We start from the raw sequence: 11,051 nt of genomic DNA on the forward strand, positions 1-11,051 counted from the left end.
AGCACTAGGACACAGAGCCCAAACTTTCAGAGAGCTTTGGTTCTTTTGCTGGCTACCACAAGATGTGGTAATAGGCCTTCAATTCTTGACGCACTCAGCATCTCAGCACCCTGAGAACAGAGTGCATTTCAGGTTAAACTGATAGTGTGGAGTACCACAAACCATCAGCGCTTCAGGCCAGGTTGATCCATTCCTGCAGGATCCAAATTTCTTCACTGCTACGTGCCTTCAGCAACCACTGACAAAACAAGGTGTGCCCACGTGAGCAGGTATGGCATGTAGGGATGAATAATGCTCCTCTCACCCCATATGTATTTCAGGATAAAGTTCAGGTATCACCACAGGCCAACGCACCACCTAACATATGTTTAGACCAAACATTCAGTATCTCAAATCTACAAAGAATGCGGAAATGGGAAGGAGTTTATCCCATCCCAACCAGCTTGCAATTTAAGGCATAAGTCTCCACTAGATTGGCATGGAAATCTCTTTGGGATTATGAGGATCTGTTCAGTAGTTCAAAGGTTAATTGGAGCAACACCAGGGTTATGAGCAGAAAGGAGGGGACAATATCTAGCAGCAAGGTCGTGGAGCTACTGAGCACATCCCTCTGGAGCATTCACCATTATTTAATTATTGCTGTACTAGTAGCTAGTAAGATTTAAAGTATTCAAGGTCTCTCATGTTTTGTGAAAGAAGCGAGCCTTTTCTGGTTTTTAAGGACGTCCTAATAGGAGATGGGTGGAGCAGCCTCCTAGCCCAGCAGGCCCAGTCTCTCAGCACTCAGCACTTAAGGCAAACGACTGCACTTGGCTATATGACTTCTAGGCAGGAGCTGGCCCAGACCATGGCCAAAGGAGTTCTGCTGCACCTCAAGACCCACAGACAGTGCTGGAACTAGCCAGGAGAGGACTCAGTGTCTTCAGAGGCCACTTCCAACCCCAGCTGCCTCTGCATACTGCTCAGCACCAAGGGATCTCCATCCTACCAGAGGCTTCTCACTGAGCATGTTATATCTGAATTTGAGCGTGTCAGGGTTAGTATCGGCTGCAAAGCCATCTTCCTTTCCTGGACAATGCTACCTGCCACTATCACCACCTACCCAGATTCTGTTGTCCTCTCCTTTACAGCAAGCACCGTTGTGTGCCTGCTCTGTACGCTGATGTTAGCTGCACAGCTGGAACTGCATCCCCAGAGGCATGTGCACAGCTTCTCATGTCCTCAGAGAGAAGCACAGCCCTGAGCCCTGTCGTCCTCTCCCTGTCAGAAGAAGCAAGAGAGGTAGAGATGTACCCATGAGCCATCCTGTGACTCTGGTCCCTGCCAGCTCTCTCCAATCTGTCCTGCCCAAGGCACTTTTCCCTGTCACAGTTTGGCACATCTATTTCAGATCTCAGATGCAGAGGATTGCCACATATCACAGGGAACAAGAAACAGATTCCCACTGGGGCAGGGTCCTAGAGCAATGCAGTGTCAATGACATGCCCTTGAGGTTCAGAGGAGGAGGACACAACTGCTTGTTAATCCTGCTTCCCAGCTGGTGATTTCTAGGGATAATCTAGCCATGGAATTCTAGGGAAAACTTTAAAAGAACTTCTAGTAATGCACTGTGAGAATAAAATCCCCAGCATTGCTGCTCATTGCACAATAAACCATGTGAACCACTGGACACAGATCCAAGGCATCAGGAAACAAGCAGGAGCATCTCTACACACTTCTAGCAAAATCACCTCTCTCTTTGATTGGTATTAGAAACCTGGGCGTGACCTCCTGTGCTGGGGTGCATTACATGATGCCTCCAAGACTACCTTTCAGCTCCATTTTCCATGATTCCAGGGTTTTCTCATGTCACTTTGTGCTAGGTGCTTTCCAGCTGAAATGACTCATGTTCACGGGCTTATCCCCACCATGTTCCCCTCCTTGCCCTTCTCCCAGGCCCTTTTCCCCAGCTTCCTCAACTAGCATGAGCCTTCAGCTTGTTCTTGACCTCTCAGCATCACAGTCTTGAGCTCTTTAGATTTTGCCTGCTACTTTACCCATTAGCACTTTTATTAATTCAAAGATGCCTGCCTTGGAGGAGAGAAAATACAGCAACCTAGAAGCACAAGGTAAGGCCACGTGATTGTTCCCCCAGAAGACAAGCACATGCTCAGTGATCAGCTAGATGTTACATTGCTTAGTCCTGCCACTGATGGCTAAGAAATGAATCAACAGGACAGTGCTGCACCTTTACACAAGCGGGAAGAAGAGGCAGGGGTGAAGGTAAGTCATGAAATCAGAGCCGCATTACTCAGCATGGTCAGCTTGTCATTGCATTTTGCGATCGACCCACCTGAGTCACAGGAGTGGAATTCATCTCATTTAAATTTAGACATCTAAAACGTAGAATCTTATGTCTGGCCACGCAGCTTCAGCTTCTTTTACAGGCTATGATTCATTCGACCTCTCTTGGATACTATTGTAGATTGAATCACACTCTGCTTTTTCCTATTTCTCTGCATTGTCAATAAAAGGAGCTGACGGTGACTAGTTCATCTGAAGTCAGACATCTCAATTTTTCATGCCAAAATAAGAGCAAAGGAATCCCACTCTGGGTATTGTCATTTCTCCCTAATTGAAGGGCTTAAAACTTTCAAAGCAGGAGGACAATGACAGTTGAATTTGTGGTGGGGCTTTTCATGCCAACATTCAGAGACCGTTTCTCCCCTGCCAGCTTGCTCAGCTTAATTCATGGGAATGTCTAGAAACGAGAACCCCTGGAGCACAGCAAAAATGAACCAGGCTCTGGCATTTGTATGAGCAAACAGTTCTTAATTATTTGACTAATACTAGCATTGTGCAGCAACTATATGCACCGAGGGGTCTGCAGAGGTTTCTTTGCCGCAAAGACCCACGTACAAATCTCCACATGGAAGGTGGATCTAGTGTTTTGGAAGTGTTTCAGGTGCAAGAGCACAATGCCAAACTGCAACTCTTTTCAGGGTGTTTGAGGAGTTTATAACGTATAATGAATCTGCCCTTAAACATCATTTGGGTCAGGAAGGATCGGAGAGCCAGGAAAGGTGGGCTAATGCTGGTCAACTAGAAGATGTATCACAGGCATGGTGCAAACCCTCCCATGTTCTAGAGAGGACAGGAGAATGCAGGCAGCAGGAATGATGGGGACAGCCAAAGGAGTGGGGTTTTCTGCATGGAAAGAACACAATCACCCTGGAAGGAGGCTACAGGGCCAGGTTACAGAGGCGCTCTTTGAGACATAAGGATAGAGGCAAAATTACTCATCAGCCCCTGGAGGTTAGATACCTGGGGAGATGGTGTTTCTCCCTTCATTAGGAGGGGGGTCAAATATGACTAGAAATTATGACTTTATCATTTCAGCTCCCCACCCCCAGAAGTACTGCTAGCAGAGGGCTCTGAGGCAGAGCAGAGCCAGGAGGGAAGGAAATGTCTTGGGCTGTGCCCATGGGCTGCACTCAGACCCCATGGGGCTACAGCAGAGCCAGGAGGAGAGCACTGGGGAAGGAAGTCTTACAGCAAGGTCGGACAGCAGCTGTCTCCAGGAATGAATCCAGGAGTAGCGTCCTCCTGGGATGGGCCAGGAGGATCTTGTGTTGACTGACTGCCCTTCCTGAGTTCGGGAGGAAATTAATCTCCCACCATGGGCTTCAGTTTATTTTTACATTGCAAGTTAGCCCGAAGGGAAAAAAAAAAATCATAAAAAAATTCTATTCCCTAAAAGGAATCGCAAATTTCACAGCGACCTAAGGAGATTAGTCAAATCCCTGTGACCGTCAGCAGTTTCACTTAGGTCAAAGCCTGGCATAACTCAATCTCTGTGAGAAGAGAGGAGAGGAGCGGCAAGGGCTGCCCAGTTCTGCAGGCAGGCCAGCCTCTCAGTAAGGAATATCTGGGGGAAATATCCCTTTTGCAGTCCCGCAGCAGAGAGGCAAAACAGTCAGACTGGCCCAGAGTGCAGGCAGTGAAAGGGAGCGTTATCTCTTGTAGATACCACAGTGAGACCTTCCAAGCTGGGAAGTAGGAGGGGGACCAATTTCCCAGGCTAGGAGACATCAAAGGCTGTGTGAAACCTTCTGAAAATGCTCACCCTGAATTTCTCATGCATGGGTGGGCATATGGGATAACTCTCCATAGGGTCAGGGAAATGTAGAAAGTGGAGCAGTTGGGTTCTGATTCGCCTCTTGCTCCGGGGAAGAAAATGAAGAGAATTTATCTCAAAAGCTAAAAATAAATATGCCACCCGTAGGTTTGGTTTTGCACAAAAATTGGCCTGAGTTAGGTAACCTAGGGCCCTTTTTGGATGAAATCATTTCCATCCACCGGCAAACATGTCTGTGTTAATGGGCTCACAGAGCCATCAGCCTTTCAAGCTGTGCATCAGATTTCATCCAGGGGATCAGTAATGTGGGGGAGCTGTGATACTGCTGCTGCAAAGCACACATTGAGCAGAGAGGTGTTGGAGAAGGAAATTGAGGACAATCTTTTTGATTACTCTAAGGAGAAATAGGACTTTCAGCTCATACTCCAGAATTTTAAAAAGATCTAGGTCTCGCTCAGTGCGAGGAAGGAGCCTTTTGATAGAAACCCAACAGGAAGTCTCCTGCCCTGTTGTGTGAATACAGACAGTATTGCTTTACATTGTATCATGAAGCCAAATGGGATCGGAAAGTCCACGGTGTCTGCTGTCCGCTGCAGAGATGGAGGAGACTTTTGCAGCTGTTTCCCTTTCCCTGTTAAAGGTGCTGGTGCAGTTTTTAGAAGAAACTTAACATTTTTTGTAATTCTTAGCTCTCCTCACAGGGAAACTTGTTCTCTCTTCTTGGCTTCTCTGCCATTTGAACTCTTCCAGTAGTACCAGCCTTGAGGTTTTCAAACTTGTGAGTTAGGAACTGGGAAATCCTTACACTGATTTAGAAACTAAAAGATTAAAAACAAAACAGCAAAAGACACCTCAACTGCAGGGACTTTCAGGTTGCTCTGAGCTTTTAAAGTTGAGAGTGGAACAGTCCCATTGTGGTGATTCCAGCTACCATCACGCCTGCTTTTCTACCTGCTGTTTCTTGTCTTGTGTTAAGAGCTCTTTGGGGCAGAAAGCATTTTTCTGTCCTGTGAATGCACAGCATTTAGCACAAGGCAGTCTTCAGGCAGGATGCAGCCTCCTGAGCACAGGGAGAATGAATGCAAATCATTACAATCAGCAGTTTTACCTAAGAAATACATAATCTGCGCGAAAACATTTGAGGAGAAAGCAAGATAGCAGATGGATAAGGGAAGGCACACAGCACCATTGTCCACCACGGCTGCCAGCGTTTTCATTCTTTGGTATTTGCTCCTGACCCAGTGAGAGTTTTCCTGTGGGGGGAAAAGGAACAACAAAGATGATGCTGATGCACACAGAAAAGGACATTCAGGTCCAATTTTTAATAGCTGACATTGTGGGAGCCCCTGAAAGCCCTCTCCTGATCAGGTTCCCACTTTGATTAGCACCATACCAACAGACAGGAACATATTCCCACTCCCAGACAGTTTAGAGACCACACACCTCTGAGGCAGGGCACGAAACCAGAAACATGGTCCTTGCTTCTACAGGTGGGAAAAGCAGATCCAGTGGAGAGAAGCTACCTGAGCTTCCACAGCACTATGCTATGGAAAGGTCAGAAACAGAGACAGAGCTTCCCAGCCACATGGCTGACTCGGACATGACAAGCTCTGCCCAGATCGGGAGCAGCTCTTACTCCCAGGTGCCAGAGCAGTGCAACCATTCTTGCACAGCAACTGCATCTGACCACTAAAGCCAGTCAGATCCGCTCCAGCCAGCCCTCGACGTCTCTGCTTTTGGCCCTCTGAAAGGTCAGGTTGCTCTGAGCTGGAGTTTGTAGCTCTGCTCCTCGCTCTGGACTTACAACACACACAAAGAGGACGCAAGCCCTGATCTGTTTGATAAATTGATCTCTTAGTCATTTCCAGGAACCCTGCAAAATTGCCTTGCAAACTGCATGGCTTTGCCACTTATTTCTGCTGTAGATGATCTCTTCCAGTCCAAAATGTCCCTGACCCTGTGACTAAAGTTTACTTTGATCTTCCTTTAAGGAGTGGGAGCTTGGAGGAAGAAGTGAGGAAGCCTGACACTTCTGCCTGCTGCAACGACCTGCCTTTGGAAACAGAAATGCAAGAGCTACTTAGAGAACCAAAATACATCTTCAAAATATTTGATGCAGATGAAGGAGCGGGATCAAAATCACAGTAGTGCCTGCTTCTCAGATGTACCTATGTAAAGGCGGAATTTGGTTCTGGATCTACAAAAATAATAATAATAATTAAAAAAAAATCCTCCAACATCAACACAAAAGAATGTCCTCCACTATTCCTCTAACATCAATACAACCATAAGCATAGGTTGGACTTTGCGCTAAGTGGGTTCAGGCTGGGCAGAGGTAACATGGCCCTTTGCTCCTGATGATTTCACCAAGCTGACATTTTTTCTCATGCATTTCCCCACCCTCCACTCCCCAAAAAGCTGGACACACAGTTTCCCTAACTGGAAACGCACATTTCACAGTAACATTTTCCAGACCACTTTGCAAGAGGTAAAGCAGGATGATTTTTTTTTCAGCACAGCTTTAGTAGAAGCTCACTGCTCTTACCTGGCCCCTCTGTGTCCGTATCCTCACAGATTCCTTCGGCAATCTTCAACTTCTCTTGACTTCGCCTTTTTGTAGTGTTTGTTTCCTTGCCCTTCTTAAATAAACCATTGGCAGTTACTATGGTAACACGCCTCATTCTTTCTCTCTCCTCCCTAAAAGTCTATTTCTATTTAACAGGCTTTTAAAAAGACTCTATTTATACTTTCTTTTGTTATCCTGCCCCTGCTCCCTTGCAGTCAGACAAGGGCAGGCACAGAGTAGTGCATGCACTAGCCTGTGTTACTAATAATGGCCATCCATAAACACAAGAGCAAGCCGTGGGGATCAAAGCTGTGACCTTCATCAGGAGATGCTCTGCTTCTTAGATGAACAAAAAGGAAACCTGAGACAGGGCACACACCGCATGCTCTGGCGGGAAGCAGTGCTAGCAGGAGCCATCCCCACCTTCCCACTCTCCAGCAGAGTGCTGAGGGGCTGGAAGTCCCCAGAAACAGCCAACATGTGACAAAAGCCTTGCTATCGCTGCAGGCAGCTTCCACCTTTCCTTGTTTCTCAGTGTCAGACATTCGTCTACATTACTGGTAATTGGTTAAAGAGAAAAATATGAGCTGTGCTCCTTTTTTGTTTCCTATTCTGTAAAAAGAAAAGTTCCCTTCCTTTCTATGCTTTTTCATTTTCAGGGCTATAAGCAAGCATCAAGGTTTATTTCCTTAAGGTTCATTATATCATTTAAACATGCAGATTACAATTTATCTTAACCCTTAGCTGAAGCAGTAGGTGTCTGAATTTTTACGATGGCAGCTTTTCTCCTATTGTTTTTCAGGCATTTCTGCTAATAAAAAAACAATGAGTCTGAAGCAGTCCAAGTACAATTTGGTTCCTTTCTCCATTGAGAGGTTTCACTTGCACGGTCAGGCTGGTGCCAGAAACCACACGTTTTTTGGTCATCTTTAGGGTGTTCCAGGAAACATATTGTCGACAGATCTCAATTTTTCAGCAGAAAAAGCAAGTAGAAGAAAGACTTCCCCAGCCCTCCCTTTCTTTCCTCCACATAAAGACAGCTTTCAGGATGACTTTATTAATGAAGAATGACCCCAACAGTTGTAAATCCATTTTCTTCTCGCTTGTGATCGCTACAGCCTGGCCAGCACAAGAAGCTGTGATGCTCTCAGAGTGACACTCCAGAAAGGGTTAAGGTATCTAAAACTACAGCCTCAATAAGCAGCTCACAAAAGTGTCCTGTCCCCAGGGTAGGATCAGTGTATGAGAATTTGCTCAGATCATGTAATGTTTGTAACTTGATTTCCTGCCGGAAAGCTTCAGTGGGTGGAGTTTCTGCTGAACCAGACAGAACTAGAACTATTTCCTTCTCCAGATCGCTTGTGCATGTCCAGTCAAGCTCAACTGAATTAATAGCAACCGGCTTGTTTCCCCCACACACCCCTTCCCATTCACCTCTTGCAGTGGAGATACGGGAAGCATGTGATAATCTTCCTGCCAGGGCAAGTGCCTCAGGAGGTGGAATGATCCCGCAACCTTGGGCAAGTCCCGTTCTTTCTCTGCACCTCTGGTCCATTTCTTGTTATATTCTGGAGAAAGGATGTCCTAATGACCAGCGTCCTGCCCTACACATTTCCTACATGACCTTAGGAAAGTCAGTTAACCTTCACCTGCCTCCACTTTCCATGAAACGGAGAGGAAACTAGCAGGCAGCTCGCTCACCCTGCTGCCACCACCAGCATTAAACCAGGGCCCATGATGACTGAAAGTAGGAACCTCTCCAGTTTTAGCTTAAAGACCAGTTGCTATTGTCTCCTGGAACAGTGCAGACCTGTGGTGGATTGCTGGGAGCACTTCTGCAAGGGAAAAACAGCCCTGTAACCTCCCACACTCCCAACTTGAAACTGATTCATTCATCCACTGCCTCTGCCATCTCAGGAACCCTGAATTTCCCTTACATCCATCACTGAATGCAACCAAACCTCCTTGGAAAGGCCAGATCCTGCTCCAGGTGCTTGTTTTTTTACCAAAGTTCTAGGTTTCACCAAAGTGGTGTAAGCTAAATCCCAGCAAGATGCTTTTGTCTCTACGAAGACAATCCACACAGGGATGAACGCATGCCTAGCCAAGTGAGATCCTGCGGATATCATAGGAGAACAAATCAAAGCTGGGGACAGAGATCTACCCCATGTACAGCTTCAGGACTCCGCTGGCTCTGAATGGTGCAAGGTAAGTTATTTGAGGTTCAGCTGGTAATCCTGACACTTCATTATCAAGGTTAAGATGAAAGTGGGCAAGCCCCCTTCTCTCAGTTGATTTTCAGCAGCACTTTTTGAAAATCCTTCCCAGGGTAAACAGCAAAGTCACCCCAACCAAAAGAAATGAAGCACTGTGGATTTTTTTCTCACAAGACCAAGGAGGAAACTACTCTGAGGCACAGCAACATTTCTGAGTTCCGTGTTTCTCACCCTTTTCCAACTGCTGTCTCCCTACCAGCCTGTCAGTCGCAGTACTCGCCTTTGCTGGACACCTGGGGCACACCCTCTCCCCCCCACACCGATAGTATCATGTCCTTAGGATGTGTCTACACTCCCAGGTAGAGCTGGTTACGCAGAGTAGTACTTTCCTTAGGCCTGGCTAAGTCTGGAGGCCTGGGTGTGAGATAGAAAGTAGGCACTGGTTCTTATCATACAAGGAAGATTTTGCAAGTATGTCCTTTAATGAGGTTCTTTGAATAGGTATGTGGGGTTGGCTGCAGGTAACTTCTGGCAGCAAGCAGGGTTCTTGCAGCATGTACCAGCCCAGGTTTCCAGCGCCAGATGAAGTGGGGCAACCAGCCGCCCCCCCCACCAACCTCCTTAAACCGAATGAACAATTCACCTTCTTTCATAAAAAAGGACAAAACCATAGCATCACTGAAAGAACTGTCACTGGGACCTAAACTCAACATGTTTATCTATCACTGTTACTTCATCTCCTTTCTGATTGCTGGCTTGCAGGCGTGGGAATGCAATGTGTATGGTTTTGTTTTTTTAATTGCAATCATTTTGCAGACCACCTTCAGACATGCTGGGGACCACCAGTAGTGCTGGGAGCGCATGTGAAGAAGCCCTGCCCTAGGAGACCCATCCTGCCTTCCCTGATGTGGTTAAAATGCCATTCCATGTTGTGGTGCCTGCAAGGATTTAAGCACGTTCTCAGCCCAGACAAAAGCCCTGGACTATGCCATGTGCCTGAGAAAGCAGGACTGAGCTTCAGCTGTGTAGGAGGGCAGTTGCAAGAAGCCAGGCTATCTGCAGCACTCGGTAGTGATCTGTTTAGAGCCTCCCCCATATCTCTGACATGCAAATGCAACTTCTTAGTCTCCGGGCCCAGCTCTTTCTGTTCTGAAGTCTTCGTTGGCTATTAATACCTGGGGAATCTGTGAAGCAGGCAAACAAGGTTTTGATGAGTGTGGGAAAAAGAAAGGCGTTACCATGTATGAGTGAACTTCAGTTTCGCTCGTGTGCTGAATTAGTCAGTGCCTCCAAGTGAATTCCAAGTGCTGGTCCAGCTATTAAATGACTCTTCTTGAAGAGGTAAGTGCTCCATTTTGAGCCTCTTATGGAGGAAAAGCTAACCTAAAAAATAGAATAAAATCTGAATCAGAACTATTGCATAGATTTTCTTTTTTAAAAAATTTTATTTATTTTTACTTTCTTATCTCTCCCAGGAAGAAAAAGTATCCACTAGTCAATGCACAGCAGCTTCTGAGACCTCTGCATGCTGAAGAAACCCAGGTTGCTAGTAGTGCAAGTGAACGTGTTGTCTGTGTCAGGACTGGAGATTGGAAACCTCATCCAGATGTTGAAGTCCCAGAGAAATATGATGTGATAACTGCTTCACCACAGGAAGAGGTGTAGGAAGTCAAGACACAAGCTCCAGTGGCTGAGAAACTCGGTAGAGGACTTGTTCAGTTTAAACAGTTAGTGGATGGTAAGGAGGCATCGGTGCTGAAACATTAACACTGGCATATCGAGAACCCATGTTTCACTTCCTACCCTGGAGGAGTAGCTCCTCCTGCAACCTTTCAAACACAGAATTATCACTTTGCTGCTGCTTTCCTCTCTAACACAGCAGCTGTGAGAAGTGTTGTCTGCAGGTGGCAAAAAGGAGAGTAATTTTTTCCATCAGTTCAGTGTTAATGGTGTCCTGGCTTGAAGAAAGCCGCATTTGGCTGAAAGTGAAATAACAGAAGGGGTAGGGAAGGACCACGGAAAAAAAAAAAAATTACAGAAACTCAGACAAAACAGGTGTATGGATTGCATTTCCATTCTTTCTGCAAACATGAAGGCTGCGTGGGCTTGATCCAGGAAAGTGTCCTAGCTGTAATAAAAACCACTTTGACAA

Source organism: Balearica regulorum, chromosome 2, assembly GCF_011004875.1.
Source record: "Balearica regulorum gibbericeps isolate bBalReg1 chromosome 2, bBalReg1.pri, whole genome shotgun sequence".
Lineage (NCBI taxonomy): Eukaryota > Metazoa > Chordata > Aves > Gruiformes > Gruidae > Balearica > Balearica regulorum.